The sequence below is a fragment of the Dromiciops gliroides genome, chromosome 2 (genome assembly GCF_019393635.1).
Source record: "Dromiciops gliroides isolate mDroGli1 chromosome 2, mDroGli1.pri, whole genome shotgun sequence".
Classification (NCBI taxonomy): Eukaryota; Metazoa; Chordata; class Mammalia; order Microbiotheria; family Microbiotheriidae; genus Dromiciops; species Dromiciops gliroides.
Genome location: NC_057862.1, coordinates 47,351,190 through 47,365,337, shown reverse-complemented (window position 1 = coordinate 47,365,337; position 14,148 = coordinate 47,351,190).

Sequence of the window (14,148 nt, the reverse complement as noted above, 5' to 3'; positions counted from 1 at the left end):
TGAGAATAGCTAAGTCATTCCCAATTCTTCATTGAACAATAATTGCTGTTATTGTGTACAAAGGCTTCCCTATGCTTGTGTATAGCCAGTCTCTTCCTTTGGTACCAGCTTTTGGCTTTGTTCTTGGTTCTTTGCCTTGTCTCTTATCAACAACCTTATTCCTGTCTTCCCCTCTTGGTCCTTTGGCTAGCTTTGGTCTTCTTAATATTGGGTTCTTGGTTACTCCATCAGCTTTGGTATCCTCCACACATGCTTCCATTTATATCTTAAGTAATGACATTTTGGGGGCTCAGCCTTGGTTCCTTCCCAGTCCCTCGCTGTATCACCAGATCCTGCACCATTCCATTTTTGAGTCTAGTTGCTGAAGTCTTCCCTTAACTTTTGACGTTCAGCTACCCAGTGGTAGACCATGACTTCTCACAGAGCCTCAGGTATAATGAAAGGATCAAAGGGAAGGGAGGGAGATTCTATCCAACCAAGAACAATGAGGTCAGGGAATTGCTAAGACATTTCTCAAAGAACTGGAAAATCTTTGAAGGATGGCTCACACATTGGTGAAAATGATCGTAAGGAGAACAACATCGTAAGACTTAAGAATTCTGTTCAGTGCAGTGACCTATTGTGACCAGAATAGTAATACTGAAGCATTCTCCTCACTCTTCCACCTCACATCAGAGAAGTTACAAGGGGCATACTTTGCTAGACATGGCCAATCCATTGATGTGCTTTGTCCTACTATATTTCTTTGTTCTTTTAAGAGGAAGGTTGTGGAGTTACTGCTAAGTAATAGATAGCCAGATACATAGAGATGCTATATAAGTGATAGCTGATAGATATATAGATGATAAATAATTGATAAAGGATACAGAAAGTATTTAAGTACTTACTATACTATTTTGAAAATGAAAACTATTTAACGTCTTGAATTCATTCCTGGTATTCTCTATTTCTGTGCTGGTTTTGCCCTATCAATTCCTCCCCATTCTACTTCTAGCTGCTCTGTTTCTTCTTGCCAGCAAAGAAATATCCGATATCCTCAATCTCTGGGAGAGGTAAGGATAATGGGCAGTGTGGTCCACTGGAAAGAATGTTGGATCTGTATGTAGTAAGAAGACCAGGGTTCAACTCCCAGTTGTACTGTGTACCTATTGTGACCCTGGGTGAGTCACTTACTCTCGCCGAGCCTCAATTTCCTCATCTGTATAAAGAGGGAGGTCCCTGAATGATCTTTAGCTTTCCTTATAGCTCTAAATTCCATAAGCCAATTCAAAGTCCCCTCCCTACAACACTCCCCAGAATTGTGGGTATTTCAGTGAGGACAAGGACTTAAAACAAAATAATATAGATTTAACTGTAGAATTTCAGACACAATGATAGACCTGTGAAGAAAATGGTTTTGGACAGATGGTTTTAACACTGATCTCTTTATATCATCCCCCTCAGTGTAGCTCTATCTAGGAATTAACCTTCCGAATGGATTCTATTCATGCTGGCCCAGAAAAAAAAAAAGGAAATTATTGTTTCATCAGAGAATAACAGAACCGAAGAGTTCTGGACTGGGAAGGACATCAGGTAACAGTGAAAGCATTCTCCTGCCTCCATGCAGAGGGAAACTTCATTCTATGAGGTTAAGCCTTGGAATGTCCCAGATGACAAGAAGATTGGCCACTGGGTAGAGAGCAGTTGAATTTGTTGAATGCAAGCTACTTTATTATCTCTGTGTGTGTGTGTGTGTGTGTGTGTGTGTGTGTGTGTGTGTGTGTGTGTGTGTGGCAATTGGGGTTAAGTGACTTGCCCAGGGTCACACAGCTATTAAGTGTCAAGTGTCTGAGGCTGGATTTGAACTCAGGTCCTCCTGATTCCAGGGCTGGTGCTCTATCCACAGTGCCACCTAGCTACCCCTACTTTATTATCTTTTTATCCCTAGTGGCTAGCACAGTGTCTAGAACGTAGTCAGCACTTAATAAATGCTTGTTGAATGAGTGAATAAATGAATGAATGAATGAATGAATGAATGAATGAATGAATGGATGGAGTTGTTTCCACCTCTGTGTGAGTTTGTTAGCACTTTTCTAAAGGATGCTCAGTTGAGAGCAGGTTTCAAAAGAAAGGAATTAGGAAGAAAAACATGAGAATACCAAAGTCTAGAAGGCAGGGAAAGGACAAATGAAAGTTTGTAGGGTCAATCTGATTCCTCTTTATGCTTTTGCCTCTGTGCTGCTCTAGGTTTAGGGGTGTGCTGGTAAATATTTAATAATCAGATTTCCAGGAATAAAAGTATACATGATACACTTTCAAGTCTAACATTTATTATTAACATTTTCTGGATCACTTTCTTGTTTAGACAATCAACAAAACAATAAATTAAGCTTTGATTTGTAGCATTTGATAAATGTCAAGGTAGAAAATGGTCACATTGAAAATTTAACAATGGACTCTCCTAAGGCTGGAGGACCTGACTCCAGCATACCCCCGCCTGGATTCCAGCAATTTCTAAACCTTGCTGTTCATTCAGCAGTGTGGTGAGATTTTCCTCCATTCTCTCTTTTCTTTTCATTATATCTGAGCACCTGTCAAAAGAAAGATGTACGATTGAGTGGTTCCCCTGTTATTTTAATTTGCAAAACCTGCCATCCGTCTTCGGAGTCCCTGATCTGAGCCCCCCTCTGGGGTGGGGGGGCAGCACTAGAATCCATGTTATTGTTCCAGGCCCAGGGAATGAATTCATTTTCCCCTTGTTTTGATTATATTGCTTGATGGATCCTGAGTTTCATGTATTGGCTGCCCTGCCAAGGGAAGCATATAATACAAATAGGGTAGAAAGGGGGAGGGGGCAGTGGGGAAGCAGAAGATGCTTCTTCTCCTTTATCATCTCTCAAAAGAGATGATGAGATTTTTGTCAAACTTTCAAAAAGAAGAAGGAAAAAAACCTTGGAAAGAACAGAAAGATTTATTGGCTGAGAACCGTCTTGAAGAAGACCCACTGAAAAGGGAGCCATTTCCAGTGTCTAGAAAGGGCAGATTGGGAAACATTGAGGAAGTCTGATGATACCTATGCCCCCTAGACTTAAGAGGATGTCACACCTCATATCCTGGGCAGGCATCAGTGAGGGGCCAGCGTCCGTCCCTGGGTGCCCTGGGAGCCATTTCTGCCATTGAATTTCACTCCCACCTTTCTCTTCTCCTTCTTTTCTTTTTCTGCATCTGCTTTTTCTTTCTTCTCCTCCCTTCCTTTGCCACTCTCTGGACCTGAGATAGCATTGAGTCCAAGTCCTCATTTTGAGGGGAAGAATCTGAGATTTTGTCCAAAGTTACACATTTAATGAGCATGAAAGATATTTAAAGCCTGGTCCCCTGACTTCAAGTGCAGCACCCTTTCACCACTGTATCTCTTCCTCTCTGTCTCTGTCTCTCTGTCTTTGTGTCTCTGTCTCTCACTGTCTCTCTCTGTCTGTCCCTCTGTGTCTGTCTCTCTTTGTCTCTCTGTCTCTCTGTCTCTCTTTCTCTGTGTCTCTGTCTCTGTCTCTGTCTCTCTCTCTGTCTCTGTCTCTCTCTCTCTCTCTCTCATCTTCCTCCCAGAATCCTTCATTGCCCATCAAGTCAAGTTCAAACTTTCCAACTGGATACTTATCTTTTCTACAGCTGGCCACCCCCTCCACCCTTCTCTCCCATGCTTCTTACATGTACCCTCTGCCAGCCTACTTCCTGTCCTCTACACCTCCAGCCCCACTCCAAGCTCATTCCTACACCTGCAAATTTGCTGGCATGGTTCCTCAGTCCATATGAATCCCCTCCCTTATCCTCTCCAGCATCCTTCCAGACAGCCTTCCAGTGTCAGCCAAAACTATACCCTCGTCCAAAAAGCCGCCCCAGATAATCGCAGGCCTGGCCTTCTCTCCCTCCTCAGTTTCCGGGCAACCTATGCATGGTCACACATCCCTGTTTTGTGTTGTTTCACGTGTGTCTTGCAGCTTCCAGCTCCAGGCTCCAGATGCAGGAGCCCCTTTTTAAGGCAGGGGCAGAATCTGAGCCATCACTGAATGTCTAAGCAGAGAGGTCCCAGCAGCCTTCTCATCCAACCTGTTTCTGACATGCCTCCTCCTTCCAGTACTGATGACAGCTGGCCAAGGGAACTGATCTGGCTTTGGAGCTGCCAGGGGGAGGGATTGTGTCATCTCCTCTGGCCCCCCAGGTGTCATCTCCTGTCACCCCACCATAGATTGAACAAACCCAGAGGAGACAAGGACTGATAAAATGCATAGAAGAAAATAACTGGATAAACAGAATAAAAAATAGAGTCCTGGACAGAGCCAAGTAAGCCCCTTGGGTCCCCTGAGGTCCGAGTTTCCAAAGCTATTTTTCACATGGAGAAACGCCCAGTGGCCTCTGGCTCCTGTTGCTCTTTAAAGGGGTCTCTTCTTGCTAAAGCCCTCAGAGGTCAGAGTGTAGAGACGGGGGAGAAGGGGATGGAGCAGCGGCTGCCCCAGACATCACCTTTTCTGTAATGAGCTCATTTAACCAGATGGAGGACAGAGAAGCAGCCCTGGTGAGCTGTTAATGAGGTGTGTGGCCTGACCTGAGGTAAGAAGGAGGTAGAAAGCCTGGCACTGCATTATTCAGGAAGGTAAGAGGCCACCCAGTGGAAACATTCTTCCGCTAACCTCTGCCCCTTCCTCTTTTTTGGGCCACTTTGAGACCATCCATTGAGTTCTCCCATGCTCCTGGAGCTGGAGGGGTTCCTACCATCCTTGCCACGTTTGAGACTATTCATGCTTACGGAAGTTGGCATGGGAGGGGTGACAAGAAAGCCCCTCTAACCCAAAGTTATTTTCCCCGGTCCTGTCATGGGGATTTCCCTATTAGTACTGCATCCCTTTGGATTCAGCATTCCTTTCTGTAATTCTGTCTTAAAGGCAAATCCCTCCTAGAAGGAGACACACCAGTTTTACTGCTTTGCCTCATTGGGAATGACTCTATAAGGGCTTCTTCTCTGATAGATATTAGGGGCAATGAGTGGGGGGAGGCTTGTGCAGTTCTGTGTGAGAGGAAGAAGCAGGATGATTTATGAGTCAGGTGGAGGTGGGGATGGTTTGGGGAAAGAGGTTTGAAACCGTCTCCAGAGGGAAGTCCCAGGTCCTGGCTCTTATTTCTTCTCTTTGTCTACACCAACCCCTTTCCCCTCCAACCCCTGCCTCCTTGTTCCCTTGTCTTTGGTTCTTCCATTTCAAATTCCAGATGGCCCTGGCTCTGTCGAGGACAACTCTACAAGCTCAGTGTCTAGAATAGGTTTTGCGAATCCTCCAGCCCAGAATGGGCACTGGATCATAAAATGGGGGATGGCAGAGGCCATATGGTCCAACCCTCTCATTTTACAGACAAGGAAAACTGAGGCCTGGAGAGACTAAAGGCGCACAGGTAGTGACAGAGACGGGTATTCACGTGGTCTTGCAAGGAGTAGACGCAGAGTTTCCTGCCCTCAGATGAGCACCTTCTCTAGGGACACAAACAACAAACACATTTGATCTATGGAACCAACCCCTTCTATAGCAACTCTTCCAGAGATAACAGGTTCTCTTTGGAACACTTCCAGTGACAGGAAACTCGCTACCTCCAAGGCAGCCTGTTTTCTTGTCAGACTTTTGAAACAATGACCCATAAGGGAATCTGATCTTAGCAGTACAACATGGAGATGAGGTCCAGTTATTAGACTAGGTCCCTAGTGAGTCTCTCTGCCCGCTTCCATAGGCCACAGCAGCATGATGGTCAACAATTTTATACCTCACAATTGCTAAGCCATGCCAAATTCCCTTCAAGCCACATAGATGTACATTTCCCGTTCCTGTGATAAAGAAAACAGGTCAGACTTCTCCAACATGGTTAAACCACAAGTAAGAGCAAAGGGAGTTTGGGTAGGGATGGGAATAGTAATGAAAGCAAGAGATGGGTAAATGCTTTTAATTTTCTTTAAAGAATAAATCAACCAATCAAATAAGTAGAGAAAAACTTGGGGTTTTATGATGGATAAGTAGATAGATGGATGGATATAGATATACATACACATATATATGGGTATATATATATATATACAATATGTATTCACATACACATATAATACACATTCATGCATATAAATATAATACACATGCATGCATACACACATATACATACGCATATGCATACGCATACACACATACATACAATACACATATACATACACATATACATACGCATATACATACGCATATACATACGCATACACATACGCATACACATACGCATACACATACGCATACACATACGCATACACATACGCATACACATACGCATACACATACACATACACATACACATACACATATACATATACATATACATATACATATACATATACATATACATATACATATACATATACATATACATATACATATACATATACACACACACCTTGGAGGCAAAAGAAGCAGCATCAGTATGATTAATCTCTGCCAAATATCAAGCCACAATTTTGACATCATAATGGTCTTTAATCTGGACAACAACCTTCAATTAAAAGAACAAAATCCTTCCTTCCACTAGCTTCACTTCTCTCTTGCTCCTCCTTAATTCCTCAATTCAATTCAATTCAATGAAAACACCTATTGTCTAATATTAAGCACCTGCAGGGAGCAGGATACTGTGCTGCTGGCTGGTAGAGACCTCCACTTTAAATAAATCCTGGTGTCTGATCTCAGAGATTTTACAATCTAGATTTTATGGACACATACACAGATAGCTATAATATCTAATAACACATGACAAGTACATAATAGAGAATCAAAGTGATGTATGAGGTCAGAGAGGGAAGGTCATTACTTCAGGAAGGATTCATAGAGAAGGGGGCATGTAGGTTGGGCTTCAAAGGATGGATAGGATTCAGTAGTTAGGAAAAGGGCAAGGAGAGAGGCATTTCAACCTTAGACTAAACAGCATAAATGTAAAATCAGATACAGGACTTTTTTGGGGGAGGTGGGGGTCTAGATCTGTAATTTTACAGGTATAGAACTCCTCCAAAGAAAGTCTCAACCAATGTAAGTTGGCACTTTCTTTAACACATATTCTTTTTTTTTTTTTTTTTGGTGAGGCAATTGGGGTTAAGTGACTTGCCCAGGGTCACACAAATAGTAAGTGTTAAGTGTCTGAGGCTGGATTTGAACTCAGGTCCTCCTGATTCCAGGGCAAGTACTCTATCCACTGCACCACCTAGCTGCTCCTGACACATATTCTTAGAGCAGCTAGGCTGCATGTGGATAAAGCACTGGTCTTGGAGTCAGGAAAACCTGAGTTCAAATCTGGCCTCAGACATTTACTAGGTGTGTGACCTTGGGCAAGTCACTTAACCTGAATTTTCTCCAAAAAGTTGCTGAGGCCCTGGGAAATCATATAACTTTCTAAGGGTCGCACAGTGTCATAGGACTTGAACCCTTCCTGAAACCAACCCTCTTTATTCTATATCAGGCTGCTTCACACAAGGCATGTTAGAGAGATATGAGTCTACCCTGGCTAATGAAGGAAAGTACTATGAGATAAAATAGGATTCCATCTGGGCCCTGCTGGTACACACTTAATAACTGGCTTTCCAAAAAAAATAGACTGTGACATACTTTTAAGTCTAATCTGCAATATTCATATTTTATTTATTACTTTTTAAAGTTTAGACAATCAACAAGACAATAAATCAAGCCCTGATCTGCAGCATTTACTGGTATTAATGCTCATTCTGAAAATTTCACAATTGGCTCTCTTAAGCTGGTTCAAGCTGGTTCCAGCACACCCTGGGTAGCATCCAATTGTGAAAGGCCTTAAATACCAGTTAGAGAAATTTGAGCTTTCCTTGAGTGGTGATAAAAAGGCAGAGAAATGTTTTAATCAGAAGCATACAGGACAAGATCTGTTCACGTGGAATATTAATCTGGCAACTGTATAGCAAGTGAATTGGATGGGGCAGAGGGTTTGAGGCAGGAAGGTCAAAGGCCCAGTGTATTTATCCAGGAAGATGCTAATGAGATCTCCTAACGCATTATTGGTAGCACAATAGGAGAAGATTGATGTAATAATAATAATAATAATTAATAATTATATTATTAATTTCTTAATAAAGCACTATGTAGATGCTAGTTATTACTAGCATCTATAAAGTGCATAACTATCATTTATGTAGTGCCTTAAGATTTGTAAAGAACTTTACAAATATCATCTCATTTGATGCTCACAACAACCCTGGGGGAGGTAGGTTCTATTATTACCTCTATTTTACAGATAAGGAAACTGAGGCAGACACCAGTTAAGTGGCTTGCCCAGGGTCACACAGCTAATAAGTGAACTCCAGGGCTACCTGTTGTATCACATAGCTAGAGGGAGGATCTAGAAAACGTTGGTCACTGTATAGGGAAGGAGAGTCAAAGGTTACACTGAGGCTGTGGATATTGAACAATGGGTGGAATGGGGTGCCATTGATAGAACTAGAGAAATCTGGGGTCAACAAGTATTTATTAAGCACCTTACTCGCTGGACACAGGAGGAGTGGGCTTAATGCATGTCAAGTCTGAGGTGACAGTAGTACATCTAGGTAGAATGTCTTGTGGGCAGTTGGGAATATTCAGATTTGGGAAGTTTGGGGCTAGTGTTCAGGACAGAGGAGGCAACTAGAGATGAAACTCCTTTCATCCTGTCAGCAATACACAGCCGACTCACTTCCTGGTGCTCTGCCAAGGTTGTGTGGTGAGGGAAGACACATTGTGGCCACCTGGGGAAAGCCTCATCCTTCACACTTCCGTCCACAAGATGATCTGTCTGAAGGAGACAGAGAAGTTGGAGGGCAAACGTGGAGCCAGGAAGAAAACATAAAGGGGGGGAGGAGGGGGCAAAGGGGAGGGGAAATGCAAAGGGCAAGGAAGAGAAACATGAAAATCAAGCAGGTGAAAGGCATTCTAAGCAGGTGAAGGACATTCTAATCAGGTGGGGGACTGCTCCTCTCTGTCTTCATCCAGCAGTCTATTAAGGGCATGTGTAGCCAAAACGCGATGCTGGGTATCTGACCCAGCTATTTTTCTCCATCTTAGGAGAAGTTATTATATCATAGCATGCTCCTTTAATGCCTAAGGGACTGTATGAAGCAGGGATTTCTGTGTTTCTCCTTTATATGGTCTGATTTATTTGTGTTACTTCTGAAGAACTCATTCATTTGGGTCTAGGTCCCAGGAGTGATATTTTGCCTTTATGTTCTCTAAGAGATCTTGAACCGAGACCCCATTTGTCTTTGTGGTCAGGCAGAGGGAAGTTGGGGCAGCTAGGTGGTGCCATGGATAGAGCAGTGGCCTGGAGTCAGGAAGTCTCATCTTCATGAATTCAAACCTGGTCTCAGACACTTACTAGCTGTATGACCCTGGACAAGTCACTTTGCCCCATTTACCTCAGTTTCTTCATCTATAAAATGAACTGAAGAAGGAAATGGCTAAACCACTCCGTTATCTTTGCCAGGAAAACCTCAAATGGGGTCATAGATATGATAGAAAATAACTGAGTCACAACAAAAGAAGGAATTGGGGATCTGAGTTTACTTAATAAGGTTGTAGTGTAGTGGAATAGACACAGCTGGCCTCTGACACACAATGACTGTGTGACCTTGGGAAAGTCATGTAGTGCCCCAGCAATTCTCCAAGGCTTAATTTCAAGACACAGTTCATCTGACTTGGTACAGGAAGTTGGCTTCCCAGTACTGGAGTTATCAAACAGGAGGACCGCATGCTACCCACAACATTCCCAAGTGCCGCCTGAACCAGGTTATGCTGCTGCAATTCTTACCTGATTTTAATATGTTGGTGTATTAATTAAAAAATAAACGTGTATTTTTTCTAAATCATTATGTAGTGGCTCCCTTTTTATTTGAATTTGACTTCTTTGCCCAATAAAATCTCACATCCTGTCACTGTCTTAGGAAAGGAAGTCATCACTAATCGGTTTCAGACCAGGCAGTTGGCTGATGGGGAATACTGCTCTTATGTCTACCTTATCCTAACTGAGGTGTCTAGGTCATTCAATCCTTGGAGTCATTCAAATCTTATTTCAGATACTTGCTCTGTGATCCTGGGCAAGTCGCCACCTCTCTCAGCCTCAGTATTCACCTCTGTAAAATGGGGGTAATAATAAATAGCACCAGGGGCAGCTAAGTGGTGCAGTAGATAAAGCACTGGTCTTGGATTCAGGAGGACCTGAGTTCAAATCCATCATCAGACACTCAACACTTACTAGCTGTGTGACCCTGGGCAAGTCACTTAACCCCAATTGCCTCACACACACACAAAAATAATAAATAGCACCTACCTCCTAGGGATGTCATGGGGATTAAGTAAAATATTTGTAAAACACTTGGGAAACCTTAAAGTGCTTATATAAATGCTAATTATTATTCCTCTCTTCCCTTACTTCATCATTCTTACTCCCCCTTCTCTTTCTTCCTCCTCCCTCTTTCTTCCTCTTCTTCCTCCCACCTGATGCCCCACCTCTTCACCTATAGGCCTCCTCCTTTCCTCTTTCCCACCCCTACTTCTAGTGCATCCCTATAGGGTGTTAAGCACATTATTTCTGCCCATGGTTGTGTGCAGGTCTCAGCTTCTCTCTGTCCACCATTCACCCTGTGGCAGCAGAAGGGTTGTGAGCAGTGGCAACAGCTTGGCAGGCCAGGGAAGGTCAGTGTCCACATTAATATCTGTGGGGTAGCTCTCTCTTCTTGCTGAGATCAGAGCTTCAGATCAGGGCATCATCTAGATCTGAGCTTTGCTTGAGCCTAAGCAAAGATCACTGATGTTAAAGATCTCATTTGCCTCTGTTTCCACTGTTCTGGGGGCTTGGGAACTGGTTTCTCTCTCTGCAAAGATGCTGCCTATGGAGGGAGGGTGGGCTAATTCAGTTCCTTCATCTCTTTCCTTCACTGGTAAGAAACCTCTTTCACCCTCAGCTTCCTGATCTGTAAAATGGACTCATGACCTCTAAGATCCCCACCCAGCTCTAAAGCTATGCTCCTATAGTCTGCCCACATTTGACTTCTGTGCCCTTAGAATCTCTATGGAATAATCATTTAAAGATTTACCCAACCTTCTATCCCCAAGGGACACAGGCCTTGTTTTCACACCATTCAGGGGATTAATATTCTCATGCCATGGCCATCTACACGGCCATCACACCACCTTGTTGTTAAATCCAGACTTGCAAGATATTTTGGAGACTGGGCCTTCCTATTTCACCCAGACTGCAAGTGCTACAGTCACCTCTTAGTCATGGAAGCTTTTTCTTGCTCCCTTTATGATCCAGGCTGGTTGACTCCTTGGGAAGCAGCCAGGAGGCCCCCTCCAGCTCCCGAGGTTTCACCGTACTGGAGATCAACTCAAGTGTGGACACTCACTTGGCTTTTGCCATACTCCAGCTCAGAACTCCTAGGCTAGTGATCCACCAGCCTCAATTTCCTCAGTAGCAGGGACTCAGGACCCCTCTATCTGGGTCAACTCATTGTCCTCCAGGGCTGGAGTTTTCCTGAAGCAATTTCATCTTTTCATGTCCAGCGGAAAATCTGGACTTCTTTACTGATTCTGTTCTGATCATCACGAACATATCCCGCAAGTGAGTGCACTTCCTCCTTCCCCTTAGATCACTCTGCCATTGATTAAAGTGTTTACCCAGAGACTCTGGCTCCTCCCCATTGCATCAGCTGCCTTCAGGAAGCCTCTAAGCAGAAGGGATGCTATTGCAGCAGTCCCACAGCTCACAGTCCTGCTTCCCTGTTGGAGGTAACACTGTTGTTAATGATAATAAGACTTGGGAAAGTCAGATATAGCTTTTGACCTCATCCAAGCCCTTAGAAGGATTAGAAGCCATGAAGGAATCTTCCAGGGCAGTTATATCTGGGAAGAAGAGAATGGAGGAGAATATACTATAAACATACCCAATCACCCCTAAAGGTAAAACCAATTAACCAACACAACAGGAAGGGGTGATGGTCAAAACAAGAACCCTTATTCAAGTATACAGTTTGCCTTGGGCAGTTTTCAGATGAAGAAATCAAAGCAATCTCTTGCCATATGAAAAAATGCTCTAAATCACTATTGATTAGAGAAATGCAAATTAAAACAATTCTGAGGCACCACCTGACACCTATCAGATTGGCTAATATGAAAAAAGGAAAATAATAAATGTTGGAAAAGCTATGGGAAAAATTGGAACACTAATGCTGGAACCATGCCCAAAGGGCAATGGGACTGTGCATACCCTTTGACCCAGTAATACCACCACTAGGTCTATATCCCAAAGAAATTATAAAAAAGGGAAAAGGACCCACATGTACAAAAATATTTATAGCAGCTCCCTTTGTGGTGGCAAAGAATTAGAAATCAAGGGAATGCCCATCAATTGGGAATGGCTGAACAAGTTGTGGTATACAAATGTAATGGAATACTATTGTACTGTAAGAAAAGATGAGCAGGCAGATTTCAGAAAAACCTGGAAAGACTTAAGTGGACTGATGCTGAGTGAAGTGAGCAGAACCAGGAGAATATTGTAAATAGTAACAGAAACATTGTGTGATGATCAACTGTGATAGACTTAACTCTTCTCTGCAGCAATACAATGATCCAAGACAACTACAAAGGACTCATGATGGAAAATGTTTTCCATAGCCAGAGAAAAGAACCATGGATTCTGAATGCAGATTGAACCGTACGGCTTCTACTTTTTTTTTTTTAAGCTTTTTTCCTTTTGTTCTAATTCTTTCACAACATGACTACTGCAGAAATATGTTTAATGTGATTGTACATATATGACCTATATCAGATTGCTTTCTGTCTTGTGGAGAGTGGAGAGAAGGAAGGGAGGGAAAAAAATTTGGAAATAAAAATCTTATGAAAACGAGTGTTGAAAACTATCTTTACATGTAACTGGAAAAGTAATAAAATACTTTTACGATCCAAAAAAATAAACAAACAAAAAACAAATAAATGAACAAACAAATGAATGAATAAGTAGATAGATAGATAGATAGATAGATAGATAGATAGATAGATAGATAGATAGATAAAAAGACAATTGCCTTGGGAATAAATGGTTAAACAGAAGCATAGTATGCCTTCATCAAGTGTTCTTCCTTCACCATGGCTATCAGGTGAAGTAACATCTTGAATTCACTTCCACATTTGGTCTTGGTCCCTGGAAACCATTTTAGAATCTCCTCCCTCGAGGCAATGTGCCTGAAGGCTCTTTAATCATTACTGATCATCCCAAGTTATACTTGTACCTTCCAGGCCTATCCCTACCCACCCCTTGTCTTCATGGATAGGCAGTAGTAGTTCATTTCAAAGGACAATGGGTTCACAAAGACACTGGGGAGACATGGGTGAGCTATAGGTCAGTTGAAAGGACCTAAGAGGGGGCATCTTTTCTTACAGATTATAGATGGGCCATAGACTGGCCCCTATGTGTGGCAGCATCTGCCACCACAAGCTTTCACATAGGGACACTGAGGTAAAGATTGGGCTTCCTCACAACTTAGGACCCCACTAGCCTTCTCTCCCAGGCTCTGCATATTAAAAGAGGTAGGGGCTCAGCATGGCACAGGGCATCAAAGTGTGACATGGTCAGTGACCTGCGGGGAGAGGGAGTCATGGAGAGTGACAGGAGAGAAGTGGCCCAGAGGGATGAGGTACCTTCCTAAGGCTGCAGGATGAGCATGAATGTTACACTGTGGACCCATTAGGACCTCCAGACAGACTCACAATGGGTCCAGCCTTGAGTGCCTTGGTGACACACAGGACCTAGCTGCTATGGGATTGACATCTGCCTCCTGGGGGGTAAGGAGAACACTCCTCTCATCACCAGGTTTTTCTGTTGCTGCTAGGTGAATCACTGACTTCTAACCTGCTTCCCCCTTTCCTTGGGATTTTGAGTCTCATGCTTGTAGAACAAGAAAGTGCTTCTCTTGAAAACATCTGTGAGGCCATGGGTAGAGCCTTGGACTAGATATTCTTGTCCTGAATGTACCACTGACTATCCGTATGACTTTGGGCAAGTCATTTCCTCTTTATCAGCCTCAGTTTCCCCACCTGCTTACACCCTGCCCTGCCT